This window comes from Tenrec ecaudatus, chromosome 14, assembly GCF_050624435.1.
Source record: "Tenrec ecaudatus isolate mTenEca1 chromosome 14, mTenEca1.hap1, whole genome shotgun sequence".
Taxonomy (NCBI): domain Eukaryota; kingdom Metazoa; phylum Chordata; class Mammalia; order Afrosoricida; family Tenrecidae; genus Tenrec; species Tenrec ecaudatus.
In genome coordinates this window covers 19,792,795-19,815,502 of record NC_134543.1, presented here as the reverse complement: position 1 = coordinate 19,815,502, position 22,708 = coordinate 19,792,795, and positions in this window count along the sequence as shown.

Genomic DNA, 22,708 nt, shown 5'->3' with positions numbered 1-22,708 from the left:
ATGAAGAGTAATGTAACCGTGAGGAATTAATGAAACCCAAATGAAGGCTGAGCATGGTAGTAGGACAAGAGGAAAGTAAAAGGAAATAGAGGAAAGAGCTAGGAAACAAAGGGTATTTACAGAGGTCTAAATAAAGGCATGCACAGATGTAAATATGTTTGTATAGGAGGATGGGGAAATAGATCTATGTGTGTATATTTACAGGTTTAGTACTAAGGTAGAAGATGGACTTTGGGCCTCCACCTAAGTACTCCCTCAATGCAAGAACACTTTGTTCTATTAAACTGACATTCCATGATGCTCACCTTCACGACACAATCGCTGAAGACAAATGGGCGCATAAGCAAATGTGGTGAAGATAGCTGATGGTGCCCAGCTATCAAAAAACATAGCATCTAGTGTCTTAAAGGCTTGAAGGTAAACAAGTGGCCATCTAGTTCAGAAGCAACAAAGCCCACATGGAAGAAGCACACCAGCCTGTGTGTCACCTGTGCGCACCAGCATGAGGCATCAAAGGGATAAGGTACTGGGCATCAAAGAACAAAAAATCACATAATTGTGAAGGAGGAAAAGTACAGATTGGGGACCCGAGACCCATCTGTAGACAACTGGATATCCCCTGACAGAAGAGTTTCAGGGTGGAGAAGAGCCAGTCAGGGTGCAGTATAGCAACGATGAAGCATACAACTTTCCTCTAGTTCCAAAATGCTTCGACCTCTCTTCCCCACCCGTCCCCCAAATATCATGATTCCAGTTCTACCTTATAAATCCAGCTAGAGCACAGGATGTACACTGGTACAGATAGGAATTGGGAACACAGGGAATCCAGGATGGTTTATATCTTCAGGACCAGTGCAGAGAGTTGCGATATCTGGAAGGTGGAGGGAAGGTGGGATAGAAAAGGGGAACCAATTAAAAGGATCTACATATAACCGCCTCCCTGGGGGATGGACACAGAAAAGTGGGTGAAGGGAGATGTCGGATAGTGTAAGATATGACAAAATATAATTTATAAATTATCAAGGTTCGTGAGGGAGGGGAGAGCAGGGAGGGAGGGGAAAATGAGGAGCTGATGACAAGGGCTTAATGAAGAGCAAATCTTTTGAGAATGTTGAGGGCAATGAATGTACAAATGTGCTTTACACAATTGATGTATGTATGGATTGTGATAAGAGTTGTATGACCCCTCCAATAAAATGATTTAAAAAATAATTGGGGTTTTACGGAATTAAAATTTTGTGTGTTTATTTTTTAATTTTTATTGGCATATAATTTATACAATTATACAATTCAATGATTTAAATATTATAAAAATAGTTGTTTAATTACCAAGACAGTCAATTCTGGAGCATTTTCTTCATTCTTTTAATTATTATTGTTTTTATTAGCTCCCCATTACACCAGACCCTCCTCTGCCATAACCCTAGTTACTGTCTATGGATTAATTGGATTTCATATAAGGAAAACTCAGCAATTACTTAACTTCAAGTATTAATAATTATCAAAGTATTAGGGTTAATAAAGGTTTTACTAGTAAAGTGGAATTAATTACATGTCAAAATAAATTCAAATTATGACAATCTTAAATGAGTAGGTATATGGTAGAATCAGTTTTAGCAGTATGATGCCAAGCTTTATACTTCTGTTAAAATTAATGCTTGCATTTTTTCAGAGTAATATTTGAGTTACATATAGATAATACATAAAATAACCATCAATAATATTCAAACAAAAACAAAAACCTACAGCCATGGAGTCAACTCTGAATAGATTAACTCTGTAGGACAGAGTAGGACTGCCCCTTTGGTTTCAGAAGTTGTAAATCTCCTCAGGAACAGCAAGTCTCACATTTCTCCAGCTGAGCAGCTGGTGGTTGTGAACTGCTGATCCTGTGGTTAGTAGCCAAGCCAGCAATGCAGGAAACCACTGGTGTAAAATCGCAGTCATTCAAATCCCTGGGAAAAACAAAGGATTCGCATTCTTAATTGCCGATGGAATGGTAGGTAGTTTCCAATCGAAGGCAGCTCCACAGAAAAGCTTGGTCGTCTATTTCTAAAAACGGTGCTGAGCACAATTCTACTCGTCTTTCACATGGGATCACTATGAGCCAGAATCAACCAGATGGCAGCTGGTATCCCATTAACGTAACAGAGTGTTGTTAGAAGTTTAAAATAAATGAGCAATATTTGTTTAACTGTTAGTCATATTCATCTGTCTATAAAGAAGTCAAATCCGATGTTCTCTGTGGTGATAAGTCCATTTAAGAAAGAAAGAAAGACATGGACATCTGGCCCAAACCAAGTTTACTAGTAGGTTATCCCAGGCTCATCCACAGCCAAACCGCTTTCGCAATCAAAGGAAAAACCATAGCTCTCATTCCTTGACAGGTTAGTGATAACTTGTTTTCGATGACATCAGAGTGAAATAGTCTCAATATAGAAAGGTATAGAGAATAGTAAGCATCAGAGTAGAAACATGAAAATTAGAAATAGTTATTGATGCCATTGGTTTACACAATGAATTTATTTCTCTCTATTTTAATTCCATCAGCCCTCTTTTCCTTTAATTGAAACAATGCTGGAAACATCTGCTTATTAGGAAAAAAATTAAATCCTAGGAAGATTTCCTCACTGGGATATAGCAACTGTTGAAATCTTGTACTATTTTAATTACAGGGTACTATGATTCTGGAAAATAATACTGAGTTTCTTTTGTATGTTTTATGTTTTTTCTCAAGCTGACAAGGAGACTTTAGTGAAGCTATGTAAAGAAGGCACTTACATTCACATTCACAAGATGAATATTATTAAAACTAGCTGACACATTTACTAAAGAAACATTGCTGACTGTTTTTAAATGACCTAAAACTTTCAATTGTAGGAAACTTCTCTCAAAATGAAATAAAATGAAAACACAAACATTTATGAGTTGATTCTGCTAATGTCTCCCACCTAGAGTTGGTGCACCATAGGAGTCCCAGGAGTCAGGACCTACAAGGGTGGAAGTTCAAATTCACTCAGAGGAACCTTGAAAGAAAGCCTGGTGATTTCTTAAAGGTCATAGTCAAGCCCTTCTTTCATGTCAGTGCTGCTCAGCAGGAACTGTTTGCTTGGAATTTGGGACTCTAAGCACACACATCAATCGCTTCTGCTGTGGAACAACAGAAAGGTCTCCAATGGGACAAAACAGGCATCAGTAATTCATCTACTGTTCGAAACATTTTGATGATGATAAAGTGGGTGGGGCTGATGTTGAATATGATGAAGTCAAGAAAACATTTTTTATTATTATTAAAACTTGAGACTATTTCATTTTAATTTTCACTGAATCAACTCAGAGTGATTTAGTAAAAAAAAGTGAACAAGAAATCTGCTGTAAATAAGTATCTTTTTCCCCTAGGCTCATGCATACAAGTCGAACAGGGTACTGTTTACTATGGAGAGAGGGTGCTTCAGAATCAAAGAAAGTTGCAGAAAGCTGCTGAAAGATTCCTAGCATTTGAGTTAGAAACAGTAAAAACCTGTCCTTAGGAAATTTACACCAGAGAATTCCATGAATGATGTGAATTATTTTTGAAAATTATAGAGTAAAATTTTATTATCACTTAATTTTTGATGATGTGCTATAATTGCAAAGATGTTTCAAACAAAATACATTATTTCATTAGTGCTGTTATGTGATTCTACCTTTCCCATTACACAGATAGGTAAATAGAAGCTTCCAGTGTCTCAGATATTATTTTTATAACTTCTAATCACTACATATTAATATGATAAATTGAAGTGATTGAGTTTAGTTTTTCTTCTCTACCATTTTAAGTAGGTAAATTGGGTGATACTTTATTGTCTTTCTGAAGAAAAACTCAAGTATACTCGAGTTTTGTAAGAATACATCCACGTTAATGTTAGCTCTTGATTAACTTTAGCTGGGGTTTTTGAAGATTTCATTATTCATTGCAAATTTAAGGAATAAGGATTTGAAGTCATTAACCATTAATATGTTTTGTTTCACCAGGGTGACTGAAGTCTAGTAGAAGTCTACATATACATATACATTGGAAGAAGTGCCTGACAATATGCATTCAAAAATTAGCTATTGGAAACTTAATTGAAGACAGTTCTCTCGTACACATGTGCTACCATGAGTTGGTATCAACTTCATGGCAACGGGTTTATATTTGTGCACACACATGCACAAATTTAAAAATAATTTTCAAATGTTTATGTGTATCTACTAGAGCCACTTCTGTTTCTGCACCATCTGGCAGCAGACATTCAAAGAGATGTCCACACCACTATTTTCATTTTCATGTCTCACTAGTACACTTCTTGACAACTTTCCTCATTACCCACGACTCTAAAACTACTGCACTTGGCCCAATTAATTGTATTTTTAATTTTCCCATTGTATGAGAAAATTGGACAATGAATAAAGATGACCAAAGAATAGCTGTTATATTTGGACGTAGGTGTTAGTAAAAAAATGTGAGTGGATTATGGACTGAGAGAGACTGAGCATATCTGTCTTGGAAGATGCGAAGCTAGAATTGTCCATAGAAATGAAGATGGTGGACTTGTTGTCACATATTTTTAACATGTTCTCAGAAGGGACCAGTCCTTGGAGATGAGCATCATGTCTGGTAAGGTGGAGTGCCAGCGAAAAGGCGGAAGATCTCCAATGAGATACATTGACACAGTGACTGCAACACTAGGGTCAAAGGAAATGATTGTGAGGATGATCCAGTTCTGGGCAAAGTTTAGGGTATTTCTGGATTCAAACTGATTCAAGAGTTCCAAAACATAACACAACAGTTCTGAAAATTCTATGGGCCAGATCATCAAGAACTGTATGCTTTCTAAACACAGTGAAACCATTTCTGAATTTCATACACTTTTAAAAACCCTTGGCAAGACATTTTCTCTTTAATCTGCATCATCTCTCTTTCCACTCTGCTTTGAGTGGTCTCATGAATCAGAGTGAGTTTACTATCACTCTCCCAATCACAAACTAACTCTGACCCTGCCTGACATGGCACCATGGCACCTCAGATTCAGAGTCATTCCATTCAGCTTACTTGACTCCTGTACATCTGTGTTTCAAAGGAATCTAAAAATTAACACAATAAATGTGACAAGCATGAATTCATAACCCTAACACACACACATACATGTTTACGTCTCTTTGCCATAATTTTAGAGCAATCATAAAATCCATTACTTGGCCTACTCACATTCTCCCACATCTCCTTGTTTACACTTAAATATATATTTATGAAACAAAGGAACTCAGGATTTGATTTTGAAAAGCTACGGTAAGTCAGAAGCTACCCACTCAGAAGCTAAGAAATAACATTTTAATCCATATAATAATTTATCATTTACATAACACATATACATAGCACAAAACACAATCATCACATTGAATCCCAACTAATAATTGTGATGTAGGAACCATTTGATTGCTCTCATTTAATGATAAGAAAGTAAACTGAAATTTGCCTATGAGGATGCCTAAGCATACCTAGACTCCTTATTTTGTGGTCCTGTGGTGTATTTCGAAGTTCTAAATGTAGTTGAAATGAATCGCTCACACTAACAAAATATGTTGTTTTTTCATTGTTGTTGAGTTGCTTCCAACTCATGGCATCCTTATCTGAAATAGCAATGAATAATTTTGCAGAAAGATATAGGAAAAATGCAGGCAACAGTGTAAAGCATCAGCTCATTTTATGCAATTTAAAATATGAAAAATATTTAGGGCTGGTTCAAAATCAAAATTCTAAAGCCAATAGAGTGAATTCTGTGAGAGCCACAACTTATCAAGATTTCCTTGTTTTTCCGGGTCTTACAAGTTTTCTGCCTTTCATAGAATACCATCTTCATGATTTTCAATTGTTCTTGATTTGTGGCAAATATTTAACTTTTTTCCTCTGACATGTTTCTTCCTTTCACATGTTCCAGCTTTTTCAGTTTTTCCCATAATTCTCTTTTCCAATTCCAATTATTTTTTGTAACTTCCTGTGGTGGTTACATAATTTCATGTCAACTTGATAAATAAGGGTAGGGTTGGGGTCTAGCCTGTCAATCAGGTCACAGTCTGATGATGCTTCCTTGTCGGTATGGCCTTCTCATGGGGATCCTGGGAGCTTCCTCGCCCTCTCCCTGAAGGTAGGTCAAATCCCGTCTTTCTTTTTGAGAACTTGGTGAGCTGGGGAAGCCATGTGGTGCCAAAGCTGAGATGCTTCCTCTGGATCCACAAGATTTTTCACCCATTAGCCTGTCATCTTCCAGCATTCAGCATCATTGCATGTGCTGTGTGAGCCGGAAGAGGAATTTGTGCACTAGTATTAGACATGTGGGCTAATACCGGACTTATGGGCTTGATCCAGACTGGACTGGGATGCTTTTAAATATGCAATTGCTCTTTGATGTAAAGCTCTCTCTTACACACCTATGAGGATCTTTGGATTTGTTTCTCTAATCAACCTGGTCTAACACACTCACCATCCCTTAGACTCATATTCTGCTTGGTTTGTTTACTTCCATTAGCAATTTATTTCCTGTATGTTTTGCTTCTCAAAATCTGTTACTCCGATTCTATACTGACCTTGTATTTTTTGAGTCCACATCAGGAAAGTGATATGAAGTGTGTGTGTGTGTGTGTGTGTGTGTGTGTGTGTGTGAGAGAGAGAGAGAGAGAGAGAGAGAGAGAGAGAGAGAGAGAGAGAGAGAGAGAGAGAGAGAGAGAGAGATTGAAAGAGAGATTTGGTTTCATTAATTCAATTTGTTAGGTAAGTTTTCAAACAGGACACTGTCCCAGGGGAATGATTTTTATTATATTGGTAGAAAGACATTAGAGTAATCAAATGGATCAAAATGACAAATGGAAAGTTGTCATTTATAATTATGCTCATGAATAGGGTGTTAAATATGTTCTACATGACCTTTCCAAATGTCTAGTCTCTGGGTTATGGGGGACAATATTTTCTACTAAAGCAGAGTCATTGATTTTTCAAATATTCTCTTATGCTAATGTAGCATGTTCCTAGTCCTCTGGCGTTATTGTAAGGATCACTTGAAGTTGTGATGAGCAAAATCAGTCCTCTATCAAGTTTTCTGTATGGGAATTTAGAGGAAGATAGGGAAGGGAAAAGGTTCTGGGTTTTATGTTTTAAAGCTATCCTCTGTCAAAACTTAAGAGAAATTCAGTCATGAATTCAAATGATAATGAGCTCTCTCTGCTGAAATCTGTAAGTTAAAAAGGAAATTAGCTTGTCTATCTTATTCACCTACAGGGGCAAAAACAATTCAGTTCTCACAGTAAAAATGGATTGCAGTCATATTGGATTTGAAAACCTGACTTTTTAAAATATTTATGAATATCTAAACCCTGCCTAAGAGTAGAAATGAGGGCACATATAATTTAGAAAATGTTCATTCCACTAGATCACTCCATCATAAATATTTATTTCATTTCTAGAAGAATTGAAACACAGATAGAAATATAATGCTTACTATCTCTCTTAACAACAAAACATTGAAAGACTATTTCAAATGAGAGAGAGTAACAGTATATCATTGTTTTAAAAAATAATGCCATAGTCATTTCTTAAATCATATTATTTCGTTAGAAAATTCCCAATTAGAGAAACCTTTGTTGTAAAGATTTTTGGATTATGCATTTTTTAAACCATCCTGACTGAAACACGAACAACCAATGTTTCCACACAGATCAGAGAGAATGTTCTGTCATGTGAATTGAGAGTCAACCACCAGGGAAGCTTGTTTTGCTTAATGCTAATGAAAATATTCATATTTGAATAAACATGTTAGTCAATTATATGCTAGCACGCTTTATAAACCAATTCAGCAGGATAATACTGATGCAAAATTTGGCTATTTATAGGCAAACGGTACCAGTCACTCTTTTTTGTTCCAGCAACGCCCCATCTCGTTTTTATTATATGAAATAGACATGCTTTGTAGATGATGCTCAGATAGTTTGCTGGCTGTCATGTCATATGGAGAGTTCAATGGGTTTCTACGCCAGGTGTCAGGAAACTTTTTCTGTAAAGATGCAGCCAGCAACTGTGTTTTATTTGCAAGCTGCATGATTTCTGACAAAAGCACAGCACAAGACCCTTTCTATCGGAAACATCAAACGAAGGAACTGCTGTGTTTCCATAAAACCTGAGATAAAAGTAGTGGCAGGCTGGTCCTACTCAAAGGAACCACGAGTGATTTTGAAATGCACGTAATTGCAAGGTATTCCTTGTGGGCCACGTGTCTAAAGTGCTCTTCTACTAATTAAAGAGTTAGCAAATCCATCACCCAGAAGTACTTCAAAAGAAAGGCCTGGTAGTCTGCTTTAGTATGTCATGGGTATGGACAATTCTATGGGTCTAAGTTTCTACTCTGAAATACATAGTACTTCCATGAGTCTGATTTCCACTTGATGTCAACTGGTGATTTAGATGCTTGCAAAATTTGTGAAACAAGAAAGAGGTGTGATGCATTCAACATCAAAACGAAGTTTATCCCCTTGAAAAATGTTATGGATAAAAAATGCAAGTAAAAGAGGAAATACAATTTTTAGACTACTAAAAGTTTTTTTTTACAAATTGTATACTTCAAATTTTAAGTTTAATGATGCAATATCTTAATTAGACTCATTACCTGAGATAAGCCAAACTTAGTCCTAATTCCTTGTGAGAGATTTTAAACAAATTTAACATACTCAATTATGTTCTATGAATTCCTATGTTGAAATAAAATTCCCCCAGTACCACTTTGGATGTAAATTGAAATTGTATGTTGATTGTTAGAGATATTATTTATTTCTCACATTTTGAATTGTAGAAACATTTCTTCAAGAGAAATCACCCTAATACACCAGTCTGATTACCAAGATTTTACACATTTTATTTTATTTCATCTAAAGTCAAAAGATGGATGGCATGCACAGCGTGATGATATCAATATAGATTTATAGACTTTCAACCCCTTCAGGGGTGACATATGACCCAAGAACTGATGACGATAAAAGAAGAGGTCCAAGTTGGCATTGACCAAAGGCATCGACAGAAGGCATTGACCAAAATCAAAGTTCCAAGAAATTAGAGAATACCAATTGAGCCATTTCAACAAATCGAGGCAACAACGGAAGCACTCATTTGTCTATGTTAAGAAAATTTATATCTACCTGGACCATGGACCGGAAGTGATCGTGTTTGCACTCATTCAAGAAAGATGATCCACCAGGATGTAGAACTTGTTTGACATTACCATGATATCATAATTTTTGGAGAAATGGCAGAAATTCAAGGTTGTTTTAGAAGCCATGAAATGAGGGATATAATTATAATGTCAGATGTACCTTGGTTAAAGCGTGAATTGCCAGAAATATATTTTATTGGCTATCCGAAGGCATTCAGATGTGTGCTTCATAACACATGATGTATGTAATTGCAGAGAAGAATTCTAGAACATTTCATTGCGTCAATGCAGAAACCGTACATCACTTAAGAGGTAACGGTCCAACCAAGCAACCAGACACTTCATGAAGTACAAGCAAGAATGGGGAGTTTCAACGTTGTGTCTTTTCACCTTAATTTTCTATTTGTTTGTTGAGCAAATATCCCAGGAAGCTGACCTATATAGAGAAGAAGGTGCTATCAGACGTGGGGGAAGATTCATGAAAAATCTGTGCTTTAGGCCAAGGTCTCTAGAAAAGCAAGCCAGTAAAATGTATATAGTCATATGTTTTTGATTTTCTTTACACTGAGTTAAATTAATTCTAAAGTCTATAATCTTGATGTTCATCAGTCAGGGCTTCAAGTTCACCTCACTTCCAACAGCCAAGGTGTATCTTACATATTTTGAAAATTCTTAATACGTCTTCTTTGACTTCTGATACCATTTTCTTCTTCATAGTGTACACGTTTCCATGGAATGGGTGCAAATAGGGACCTCTTTCAGTCAGCTGGCCAGGTAGCTGTCTGCCAGTTTGGTTGGGGAGGGGTATGGGTTCTTTTAACTTGGTTTTCTGTCACTTCATCCCATCTTGCTTTGCACTAATGCTTTCAAACTCAGTGGAGTTTGGATTTCTTCCTTCAGTACCACTGGTTATCAGTCATATACTACTCTCGAAGGGGTTGAATGGCAAGTCGTTCTTTTCAGTAGAGTGACTCTCTATTCTTTCCACTTCCATTTCATGGTCCCTACATCACGATATATTTTACCCATAAAAACTTTCAGTATTTCAATTCAAGGCTTGAATGTTTCTTTAGTTATTTCATTGTAAGATATACTGATCGTGTTCTTCATTTTTGGGGTTTCTTACTGTAAGACTTTGTAAGCTTCATTATAATATTTTGTCTTCTTTAGATGCCCTTTCAAATTTTTTCTTTAGTTCTTTTACTTCATCATTTCAATCATTTACATTAGATATTAGATGATCAAGAGCAAGTCCAAGAGCCTCTTCTAATATCCACTTTGATCTTTACTTTTGCTTCTCTCTTTTTAATGACTATTTATTTTTGCCATGTATGATATGATTGCCAAATTTTCTGTCATTAGTGTTCAATGAACCAAATTTGTTCTTGAAATAATCTCAAAATTCAGGTAGAACATACTCAAGGTCCTACTTTGGCTCTCATGGGTTTGTTTTAATTTTCTTCAACTTGATCTTGAACTTACATACGAACAATCAGTGGCCTACTCCACAGTCAGCCCCTCCCCTGGCTTGAACTACTGATACTGAGATTCCCCATCATCTCTTCCCACAGATATAATCAATTTGAATTCTAGGCATTGTATCTGGCATATTCCATATGTAGACTTGATGTTAATGTTGTTGAAAACAGGTTTTTACAATGAAGATTTTGCCTTGTAAAATTTGATCATGTAATCTCCAGTATGGTTTCTATCACCAAGACCATGTTTTCCAACAACGGTTCTTTACTCTGTTCCCAACTTGCACATTCGAATCACCCATAATTATCAATATATCTTGACTGAATGGTTCATCGCTTTTAGCCTGAAAAACATGGTAGATTCTTCAATATTTTCATCACTAGCTTTAGTCATCAGTGTGTAAATTTGAATACTAATTATATTAACCTCTTTTTCTTGCATGTGTATAGATATTATGCTAGATACCATTGTACTTAAAGGTGTATTTTTTGAAGAGGAATGATATTTTATTCCTCTTGAATTTGTTATTACTGGCATAATAAACCATAGGATGATCTCATTAAAAATGGCAATTCCAGTCAATTTCTGCTCAGTAATGCTTGGAATATTGATCTTTACTCTATTTCATTTTGACCTCTTCTAATTTTCCTTAATTCATACTTTGTATAAGCTCTAATTATTAAGAAATGTTTAAACAATTTTATCTCATTTGAGTCATACCCTGTCAGAAAACAAGGTTCCCCCGAGCTTTACTCCAGGCACCTCACTGTACTGAAAGGTTCTTTGAGACTGTATCTCTTCCTCAGTCGTATTTTATTGTCTTCTGACTGGAGGGGCTCATTTTATGGCATTATATCTGACAAGGTTCCACTGTTGTCCATAAGGTTTTCCATGGTTTGTTTCTTCAAGGTTGATTTTTTTTACCTGTTTGTAGTATATTCTAATCTGGAAGCTCTGCTAATGCCTGCTCACCTCAAATGGTCCTGCTGCGAGTTGAAATACACGTGCGAGAGCCTACAACATCAAAGCAACACTTGCATCACCTCAACACCGGGCTACCTCCGCTCCACAACTCTGGGCAGTGGTGGGATTCAGAATCCAAACCCAGCAAAAACAAGTACACTGCCACATACTCTTCACTTGTTCTTTCACTAATTGGCTGACAATAGAAGATCTCATTGTTATTGCATTGTGTTGGATTTCATAATGGGAAATTACTAAGTTTTAACTTCCAACCATTAATAATCTTCTCCTGGGGAAGTTGCCATAAGAACTTTATGATCACAGATGACACAATGACACAATCATTCTTGCCGAAAGTGAAAAAGGCTGGAAGTAGTTATTGATGAACATTAAAGATTTTAGTGTGAATTACAGTTCAACAAAAAATAAAATTAAACTCATCATAGAAGGGTCTATTAGCAACAACATGATACATAAGGAAAAGACTGTAGTCTAGGGTTTAATTTACTTGAACAATCAGCAGACATGGCTGAAAGAGTCAGGAAATCAAATAATATATTCATTGGAGAATTCATCTACAAAGGGCCTCTTTAAAATATGCAAAAGTAAATATATCGCATAAAGGACAAAGTGAACCTTACCCACATCATGATACTTTTAATCACACCAGATGCATATGGAAACTGGACAATGTATATTAATTCCTTTGTATTGTGGTATTAGTTAGGAATATTGAGGTAGTTAGTTTATTGTGCCAACCTGCTGATAAACACATGTGGGGTTAATTGAAGGGTGGAGAGATAAATGGCTCAGTGAGCCTCGCCTTTCTAGTCCTCTGGTCTCTTGCATTCTGATGGTCGGACCAGGGTGCAGGTGCCTTAGCCAGTTACCTGCTTTAGCTGGCAAGTCTCACTTCCTGTCAGACATTGCCAAGGAGAAGCCACATGGACTTACCCCGATGCAGCCCTGAGTGCTGCAGCAGCCATGTGGAGACCCCTGCCAGCGCTGAGATGCTTACACATTCATTGACTCGGCTTCCCTCTGGCATCACTGTGTCTGTTTTGTGAGATGGAGGAGGACTTTGTGGATTGGTGTCAGACATATGGGTTAATGTTGGACATTTGGGCTTGGACAGCAAGGGTTGGGATGTTTTCTTAATACGCACTTACACTTTATATAAAACTCTCTCTTATACATGAGTTTCTGTGGATTTGTTTCTCTAAAATACCTATAATAACACGAATATTAAATATGTCATGGACTTCTAGGAGAATGAAAATGTTCTGGCTTGGAATACGTACAGCCAGAATGTTCCACAAAACCAATAATGAAGTGATTTTGTCTCACAAACTTTAGACAGATTGTCAGGAGGAACCAGTCTCTTGAGAAATGGGCCATGCTTGCTAGAGGGCCATCATAAAGAAGCCCCTCAAATTGACTGTGTCAGTCTGGGTCCTTCAGAGAAACAAATCCACAGAAACTCATGTATAAGAGAGAGTTTTATATAAAGGTTAAGTGTGCATCAAGAAAACATCCCAATCCAGTGCTACCCAAGCTCACAAGTCCAATATTGACCCATATGTCCAACACCAATCCACAAAGTCCTCCTCCATCTCACAAAACAGATGCAATGATGCCAACTAGTGGAGGAAAGCTGAGTCAGTGAATGTGTAAGCATCTCGGCATTGGCAGGGGTCTCCACATGGCTGCTCCAGCACCTAGGGCTGCATCGGGGTAGGTCCACATGGCATTTCCTTGGGGGTGTCTTGTACAAAGTCAGACTTGCCAGCTGAAGCAGGGATCTGATAAGGCCGCTGCTCCCTGGTCCAACCATCACAAAGCAAGAGACCCGAGAACAAGAAAGGCAAGGCTCACTGAGCCATTTACCCCTCTGCCTTTCAATTAACCCCACATGTGTATATTGGCCGGGTTGGCACAATAAACTAACTCATGGACTATTTGGCCCTGTGACTGAAACCATAAACTCAATCATTGCAACAATTATGAGAATGGCAAAGTATTAGTCACTGTTTCTTTCTTTTTTGGCAAGGGCATCATAAATTGAACCTACTGGAAGGTATCTAACTATAATAACTGGAAGTGTCAAACTGAGAACTAATTTGATCAGATGGATTACCCAATTACCTGAGATTTCTAATTATCAAACAAAACTGAACTGTCAGAGCTGTATCATGTATGGGATAGATGGTATGCTTTGTTTGCTGCTGCCAAAGTATGAAAGGAAACATACCCAGAGTGTCTTATGTTCTGAAATGAGAATAAAAATGTGGTGGTTCTGTGGGGGTGGGATGTGTAGGAGTACTAATATTTGGCAAAGATAAACTGCTCTGTCAGGAATTCTGCCTTTTTCTTCTAAAGCCCAGCCAAGATTCACTCATCGCTATCAACATAATCACTCCTACAAATTTGGAAAGTGGGGTAAGATTTGTAAACCTTACTTTAGAGGCTAGTGTGGGAGAGGAGGGGAGGGGACTGAACTATGTAGGTGCTACATAATATGACATGTCTCTTAGCAGTACCATGACCTTCTCTAATTTGATATGGTTAAATATATACTCTTATTACTGAAAGAAGATAATGATATATGGGTTAAAGGCATTTTTCCCATGCTCATTTGGGTTCTCCTGACTCATAACTTGCAGTTCCTCATCTCATGAGAAATTTGTCCTATAACTGCTGAACATATAATATTTAGAACAAAATAATACCTATTATTTTCCCTTTTACACAGAGACATTTTTGAGAGGGGAATGAATACATTTCCAAATGTACTTTTTATTTGAAAGAGAAGTATGTACTTCTTTCTCATATTTCACTTGCTTTTCCTTTCAAATCTGATCTGTTCATTTATTATCTTTTACTCCACATGAACTGAATGTGCTCCATTAAAGTGGAAACTCCGTTCCTTAGCAATAGCTCAGGATAGATACTGCAGGCTAGACTGAGACTCCCTCCAAGGGCCCTAGCGCTCCACATTTATGGCTTTAACTCTTGCAAACCAGACAATAGAGGGTGTGTGTGTGTGTGAGTGTGTGTGCGTGTGTTACAAGTTCAGAGAAAAGAAGATCTTTCACAATATGTACTGTAAAAGCTGTTCTTGATCCTAAGGATCACATTATCAGCCCATTTCCACCACTTCAGACTTCTGTTTTGTTCTTTGAAAGGAATGTCTGGCTGCGTATCATTATAGAGTGCACTTGGTAAAGGAGCGAGGACCTGAGTGAGGGGGAGGGCTGGAGAGAGACTGAGCTAGGGAATCAAAAGAAAAGGTACTGTGCTCTCAGAAGAAAATAAATTGCCACTTTCACTTTAGAACCAAATTCCTTTAAAGCCCACAGTAATTTTCAGCCTTTATTGATATGATGTTTGTGGCAGAGATATGAGCATGTGTGTTCAGAAACACATACACATAGGCATCCACTCAACTTTCATCCAATCCAAATCAGATAACATTTGGATCTATCTGTGTTATTTTCTTGCCTTATAAAAGACCCTTTGGTCAATACAATAGGAAGACAGTTAAAATTACATTTTAGAAAAAATACTAAATTTTAAATAGCTTCACATATTTATTGCCAAACTCTCTTTTATGTTTTGATTTTTTTCTTATGAGCACCTAGTAACTAGGAAAATAAAAAATAAGAATATAAGAACAAATTGTTTTGTTTCTGTTTTATTTATTCTTGATAGTTTTCAAATTATAAAATAAAATGCAATATTTATATCTAAAGTGAACTAGTTTATTTAGGAGATTTATTTTCTGTGGTATTAGAAATATAGAAAGGTATAAGATGATTCCACAAAATGAATGTATTAAAGGCAAATAAAACTTATTTAATTTAAACAAATAAAAGAACCGTGCTACCTATTTTTATGGAAAAACAGCTACCTACTTATTGCATATTTATTTTGTAATACTTGACCTATTGGTTCAGTAAAATGCTTAAAATAGACAAAGAAAGAAGATTGAATTGTACTCCTTGTTATTTCACATAAAATGATGCTTTCAAATATTTGGAAATGGTAAAGACTGAGTTACATTCTGGAGTGTGTATCAGGTATTGAGCAGGATTAGTTGTTTGATGCCCTGTGAACTGATCGATAGACTAATACATTTGGGAGTAAGTTGAGGAACAGCATTCTGAATCCCTGGCATCTTATTGTATAGAAGGAAATACTCTCCAATGAAGGTTAACACACAATAAATGTCTCCGTAGGGGAAAATCACAACTTTAAAAAAATTGAAGTTAACCAACAATGATTAACAATAGCAGGAAACACAATTTAAGAACTGCATCATTTACTAAATGCTAATGTTTAATTTAGCATTACTGGGTGTTACACTTGGTGTGGTGTAGTTCTAACAAATACATGAACGTGGACATCCATCATTGCAGTAGCAGACAGAGAAAGTCAAGGACCACCACATTATTCATGCTCTACCCATTTACACCACCCCAAAATTCAACTGCTGTTTTAATTCCCTGAGCGCCGCCTCTTCCCAAATAGGTGAAAAATGCAGTTTTTACTAAGTGAGGTCTTGCTTGATGTGGCTGAGAAGCAAAGACAGCAGCCGGATGAAAGTGAAAAGGGAAAACTATGTTGGGATGATTAAACCAGGAAAAACATACACTAGAGTTGCCAACCAGAAGCCTGATACGTGTACACCAGGAAACAAATTGAGGGGATTATGAAAAATTAATAGAGTTCCCAATAATGGTCTTAATTATTCATTTAGGCTGGGAATTGGTGCTTGATGAGACCGAGCTCATTGTACCCTCCATTTTCAAACATCTTCTGAGCTGGTTGGGTGGGCATTTTTCCAGAGACTTTTGGCCCTGGACTAAAATACTCTGGTTCTGGGGTGACCAGAGGAGGTGACTGTCCTGTCTGTGAATGCTCAGCTGGCCTGCTCTGGTAATAACTGAGACTTACTTGCTGTGATTTGATTATTTGCCAGGAGGAAATCAGCTCAAAAGGGTACAGTTTTCAGAAAGGAATGCACAGGTCAGTTATGGGAAGTATACAAGGTGCATGTATCCCAGCATCCTGTGGCAGCCTCTCATTTCCTCAGATGGACTCCCGGGGCAAGCTGTGGACTTTGACACATTGCACAGGACAAGTAGGTTGGGGGGTGGTCTCATAAGGTAACTTGGGACATTTTATTTCAACAACATTTTTATATTTGAATTACATGCTGGTTTTATATTTCACATCCTCAATTTGTAGTAAAAAGTTTAAACTATTTACCAATACGCCAAATAGTGTACCTTAACCTCAAGCCTTTGCTTTTCCTCCCTCCATTTGTGAAGTGCTATCTTCACCTTCACTCAAGTGAATACCTGACAAAAATAGGCAGCTGCTTCATCTTCTCCTCCTAGCCATTCATTTGGCCCTAGGAAACCTCCAAAGCCTGTTCCCTTTGGTAGGAAAGTCTTTGTCTTTTGCTGTTTCATTCTTTCCCTCTTTCTTCCTCTCTCCCTCCCTCCCTCCCTCCCTCCATTTCTTCTTCCCTTCCTGCTTTTTCTTACTGCAGTCTCACACAGTCCTTGCCCCTCGTAAACGAAGGAGAAGCACAGTTTGGCAGAAATGCTCAAGGGGGGAGGACAACAGAAGCCTGGCTCAAAGATCCCCTTGAGTTCCATATTACTTAAACTTCTCCAAAGTGGCAACCTCACGGCCTCGAATTCATATCCAACGTCCAGGCCCAAAGGAGCCTTGGATGTTAAATTCAGCACCTTTGATGATAGCAGTGTATCTCTGTATCTGGCTGGGTTATCTCAAGAAGTAAAACCAGTGATGCTATTATATAGAGTCTATATATTTATGCATAGCAATTTATATGTTAAAAGTGCCCACACAATTGTAGAGGCAGATAAGCTTCTACAAATGCTGGAAATATGAAGCAGTCAATGCCAAGACATTTGGAAGAAGACTACCTGGCCAACACACTGGAAGAAATCGATATTTGTATCCATTTCCCTACCAAATGAAAGAACAGGGACTCAGCTACATGTGGAAAGTATGGGACAAGGAGGGGAGATCAAAATTTGCTGACTAAAGGTATAATTTTATTGCGTGATACTGGTAAGACAACAGATAGATGAAATGCCAATAAATACTATAGTTGATAAATTTGTTTTTCATAGAGAATGGTTCGAACATTCTACTATATATGTCCAAAGGAGTACCAATGACAGCAACAAGAGGACTGCGTTGGGCAGAGCAGAGGCTTCATAGTGAGCAAGTTTCCCTCTAGGCAAGCATCAAGCAACTCATTCTTAGTGCATTCAGCAGCGTGGCCTGCAAACATTCTCTCCGGTCACAGTGAAGTTTTTTGTAAAAGCAATGAAACTCATTTTTGTGATCTCTGATTTAAGAGAGTGTGGCTGTGAAATTTTGATTCCTGCTCAGGAAAAGTGCTGCAGAAACTGTTGTGATGTTGATAACAGTTTATAATGACAGCACTATGGAAAATCTCAAGTGTATACAAGTGATTTTCTTGTTTCAAAGAAAGGTTAAATGTCAACTAAGGACAAGCCTTGTGTTGGAAGTCTGTCAGCTTCCCGAATGGATGAAATATTGACATAGTAGTGCATTTGGAATTCTTTCCACCAGGTCAGACTTAATAAGGCTTTCTATTGAGAGGTTCTGAAAAGATTGCATAACAGTGTGTGACCAAAAAGGCCTGATTGGTGGCACACAGGGGACGGGTTTGTCACCACGACGATGCACCCGCTCACACAGACATATAAGTGTGCCAGTTTTGGGCAAAAATGGCATGTCTCTTTTGCCCCCACACACCTTACTTATCTGACCTCATTCTGTGTGGCTTATTTTTATTTCTAGAGGAACATGAGACGACAGCGATTTGAAGACATAAAAGTGATTTTTTTAAAAAACGAGGCTTAGTGCTGTCAGCTATCCACACAGATAAGTTTGAAAATGTTTCTAAGAGCGAAATTGTATATTTGACAAATGTGTTAAGTGTAATGGAGAGTGCTATTAAGGTGATAAGGTTATTTTGTAAAATAAATAAATAGGCTTGAAAAAAACAAATTCTGGGCTTTCTTTTTTGGGGAAGAGGGGTACCAACATTGTATACCAGCATGACACAAATAAATGAAAGTGAGGTCCAAAATACTGCCTGCTGAAGTGAGATTGCACCCCAGCCATGAGGGAAGAGAGCATGTGGCAAGGAACTAGAATTATATATATAGTAGATAAGAGTTTGCAAAAATTAATATCATACTTGATGCTATTATTGTTGTTGTTAGCTACCCTCTACTCAAATTTTACTCATGAAGACTTTGTGTATCCAGAGTAGAACTCCCATATAGATTTTCTGTAAATTAAAAAAAATCTGCTAAGAAAATCTATATTAAAAAATCAGAATCCCTGTCTACCCCCCCACCCCCCACCAAAGAAAAAATTCACTGTCATGGTTTGTTTCCACTTAGAGCGCATATATAGGGTTTCTGAGAATGTGCGTCTTTGTGAGAGATGAAAGCCTCATCTTTTGTCCTGGAGTCGATCGTGGCTTCAACCTCCCTCCACAATCCAATGCGGAGTCCAGTGCTTACTGACAGCATTGCCAACTTTGCTCAGAGTACATGGATAAATGAAATGTGATGGTGACAGACCAAGTAGGCTGTTAGAAAAGGGTACCACAACTGCTAAAGAACACATTGCAAAGTGATAAGGATCATAAAATTGTTATATATTTAAAAACAAGTGTTCAAGAAAGAATTCATAAATAGAAAAAAAAGGTTAGAAACTGGCACATTTGGGGGAAATTTATAATTACTAAAAACAAGTGGAATACCTTATATAAGGGGCTTCATAAAGGTTATCGGAAAATTACATTAGCTTTGAATTCTATTTTTCCATGAACTTTTTGAAGTTCCCCTTTTATGTTAACAGAAAGAGACCAAAAGAAATGGATATCGGATTTCAAGAAAATAATGTCTAATTTTTGATCAAATGTTTTAGTTTCTGAACTTAAATGTGGATCTTGTAAAAATATTTTAGATTAAAAGCTACATGAGAACTTGTCAAAGAAATTAAGCTATGCTATACCATCTTTAAGTATATTTTAAAGATATTTCATGATATTAAAAAATAAAAATGGTGATAAATGTAGAAGATGAGCTAATAAGAGAAAATAATTGCTAATTTAAAACTATGTTGATAATGCTTATGAGATATAATGCATTAGTTAAGAAATGCTATAAAACGAAATAATATTAAGGATTGAATTATGAATAACAATCTGAAAATATGAGATAATTATAACTATAACTAGATGATAATTGTATCTATCTGTATGTAATTAAGGTAACTCTGATTTACAAGCCATCCTGCAGCAATGCTAGCTCTATTTGACATGATCCTACAAGTTAGTCAACATCTAAGTCCTACACTCAAAGGTTATCATAGAATGCAGAAAAACAGCCTCTAGGGAAATGTGTGCATCAGGGAATTCAGTAAATTCAGTTTTCTTTGATAGGGAACTGGCCACCAGAAGAGCAGAAAAGAACATATGTTGGTGATAACATGTCTGCCCTGGTAAATGCAACCTTAGATAAGTAGAATCATGAAGAAGGTACTAAAAATGCCCCAATCCATGCCCTTTGACTAAGATCCCATAAATTATTTTCTCCTTTTCCCCTCTGTCCAGCATCTTCAGAAGACACTCAGTTTTCTCTGTCTCCAGTATATGGATAGATATTAAACCTTGTTGCTCCAACACAGTCTTGTCTAAGAGCAATCGGCTTTTATAGGACTGGCAGCTCCAACCTTTTATATATTTAACAATAATAGAGTGATATATATACACACAAATACACACAAACATATGCATGAGGAATATATAAACATACACATAATATATACATATATGATGTACTTTACTGTTAAGTCATGTATTTATTTCAAATATAAGACTGGCCTATTTAGATAGAGATTACATGAATAGAATGAATAGAAAATCATTAGAACTTAAATTTCACAGAAAGATCTCAACAGAGGAGAAAAGATGGAGCAAGCGCATAAGGATCACAAAATGAAAGCATCAGAGCCGCTACAAGAAAGTAATAAAGAGGAAAACTAGAGCGCAGAATGACATACCAGTCACAAAACATAAACCTTGAAAAGATAATTACTCTATGTGAGTAGTCAATATTGAAGGACGATAAATTAGACTGCACATGCAAAGCATGCCTTAGCTTCACAATTAATGAGGGAAATTCATCAAAACCATTCCAAGTCCTGGAAAATAAATATAATAAAGATGCATTCATATTCTTGTGAAAGCATACAAGAAGTACCCATTTCTTGAAATTCGATAGCGTTATAAACTGTGGATCAGCGAGTAAGTGCTTCACGGCTAACTGATAGACTGGCAATTCAAATGCTCCCCACAGGAGAAAGAGGTGGCAGTCTGCCCTGTAAGGATTTGCAACATTATAAAAAAGAATTTGATGGTTCCATTCTTTCTTATAGGGTTGCTTTAAGTCAGAATAAACTCAATAGCAATGGCTTATTTTTCCCTCCATCTGCTTTTCATCAAAAATTTAAATTGGATTTTCCGTAGTCCCAGTAATATTCTGTCGAGGGATCCACTCTACAGAAATTTTACAGAAGTGCACAAAGTTAGATGTGATCTAATATTGGTTGCAAAATCACCTATGACAAATGGGAAAAATTTGTTTATAAATAACTGAGTACTTATTTTTTTCTTTTCCATCCATAATATGTGATATAATATAGTTATAAAATTAGGTAAAAATTAACTGCTAGGTAGCAGTATTTGTAAAAAATTTTCAAAGCAAATTTTAGGATCATGTTATTTGGGAAGATATGAATTTATATTTTTATGTATACAAGCAGACACAAAGATAAACACTTGTGCGCGCACACACACACAGCACAGAGAAAACAAAATTAAAAGAAAACACACACCGCAAACACCAAACATTTGGTACTGCTTAAGTGAGTGAGCTTTTTGTGTTTGAGGAAGAATTCAGGGACAAGGGATAAAGTCTGTCAGAATACAAATTCGTACACATGATTGAAAATTGTTTATAACAATAACACCTTTATAGTCAAATAGGAATATCTTTGTACAAAAAATATATTCTGATTATCCAATCTGTTTCTCTAATAAACAGCAATACACATGCCTTTTCTTTCCACATGATTGCCACACATTGTCACAGTCATTTCTGAGACCTAGGGATCCTCAACGAAAGGACAGAACTGCGTCTGCGGGTTTCCAAAACCGTAACTCTCAAAAGGAGCAGAAAACCCTTCTTCCAATTATTTCCGTGTATGGAGCACATTTTGACATCAGACTAATTTAAGGTTTATTATATGGGACATAACTTTTTACTGGGTGCTCTGGAAATTTAGAGGTCCTATGTAGCATTATTTTTTGAAAATTATTTCCAAATTTCTAGACATAGATTGATGGAACAAAAACTTGTTAGTCACTATATCTAAGAAGACCAGTTTCTCAATCAGTTCTATAAAGTTGTGCAAAATATTTCTAAATCAAATTTAACCAATAATGAATTAGATTTTGAAAGGTAGGTAGTTCAAGATATACTTTTATATTTGAATTTTTACCATTACTTTTTATATCAAATATAGAAAAAAAAACCTCTCTGTATGTTTTCTTCTGCAGCAGTGTTATTAAGAACATACTTTCATATTTGGGATACAAAGATGTCTCAGATTTTCGTCTTTTCCCTTGCACATGTACCTGTAATTAGTGTTATCTTTATTTTAATTTTATTTGTAATGATTGAGGTTTTAAAGCATCGGATGTTTGTTCCCCTTCCATGAGCACTGCTTAGCGGAAGCCTCATCTCATTCCTAGAATTTAAGAATGTGGGTCAAAATGCAAACCACCACTCCCTCTGTTCTTGCGAATGTCTCCCAATGACGTTTAACCTCCTTATTGTGTACAGCAATCCAATGGGATTGCTAGCCTTACTGAACACAAGCCAGAATCAGCGAGCAAATCA